At 52.9% G+C, this 1,040-nt stretch overlaps 1 pseudogene; it reads right to left on the reverse strand.

Moving 5' to 3' along the window:
• Positions 1-657: 657 nt before the first annotated feature.
• Positions 658-1,040, reverse strand: LOC123484604 (annotated as a pseudogene).

Consider the following 1,040-nt stretch of genomic DNA (forward strand, 5'->3'; position numbering starts at 1 on the left):
CGGTGTCTGTGTCCATGCAGCTATCGATGTGGGAGGGCGTGCGCAGCGCGTGATCGTTGTAGTGCGCCTGCTCGGGCTGAAGCTGCTGTGTGAGAATGGCTGGGGGCCGAGTGTATGCTGCAGAGCTGTCTGTTAGCATTGAAGAGCATTCCAACGCCGCTTCAACCTGGAGTGCTATTTTAATAGCTCCATCTAGTTGTAAATTATCCGATTCCAAAAGCAGTTTCTCCCATGTCTTTTCACATAACGTCCCCTCTATCAACTGATCCCTGATGATCTCGTCCTGAAGTGTCCCGTAGTTACAAGAGCTAGCCAAATCCCTCAGATTAGCCACGTAGCTTTGAATGGACTCACCCGGCCGTTGGTGTCTCTTCCGTAGCCGGTAGCGTCGCTCTTTCCCGGCGAAGTGGTTGGAAATGTAGACGTGCGCGTATATAATAATAATATGCCATTTAGCAGACGCTTTTATCCAAAGCGATTTACAGTCATGTGCGCATACATGTTTACGTATGGGTGGTCCCAGGGATGGAACCCACTACCCTGGCGTTACAAGCGCCATGCTCTACCAATTGAGCTACAGAGGACCACGTATAAATAGATCAATTATGCCTTTTTGATGGAAATATTGAGGTGGGATTTTGGAGATCAGTTCATAATTTACGCGCGCTCTCTGCAAATAAGGCGGGCCAGCTCGATGTCCTAGGGCACGATATGCACCCTCTTTGCGTGGATGGCACACAGTTTGGTGTCCTCAAACAGACCGACCAGGTAAGCCTCGCTGGCCTCCTGCAGGGCCATCACGGCGGAGCTCTGGAAGCGCAGGTCGGTCTTGAAGAACAGGGCGGTTTTTCTCCCCATGCGCTGGAAGGGCACATTGCGGATGAGCAGCTCAGTGGAGCTTTGGTAACGACGGATCTCTCTGAAACACGGTGCCGGGCCTGTAACGGAGAGGCTCTCCTGCGCGCAGCCTTGGCGGCGAGCTGCATCCTGTAGGCTTTGCCACGGGTGGATTTGCGAGCGGTTTGCTTGGTTCTGGCCAT

This window comes from Coregonus clupeaformis, unplaced genomic scaffold (assembly GCF_020615455.1).
Source record: "Coregonus clupeaformis isolate EN_2021a unplaced genomic scaffold, ASM2061545v1 scaf0367, whole genome shotgun sequence".
NCBI lineage: Eukaryota > Metazoa > Chordata > Actinopteri > Salmoniformes > Salmonidae > Coregonus > Coregonus clupeaformis.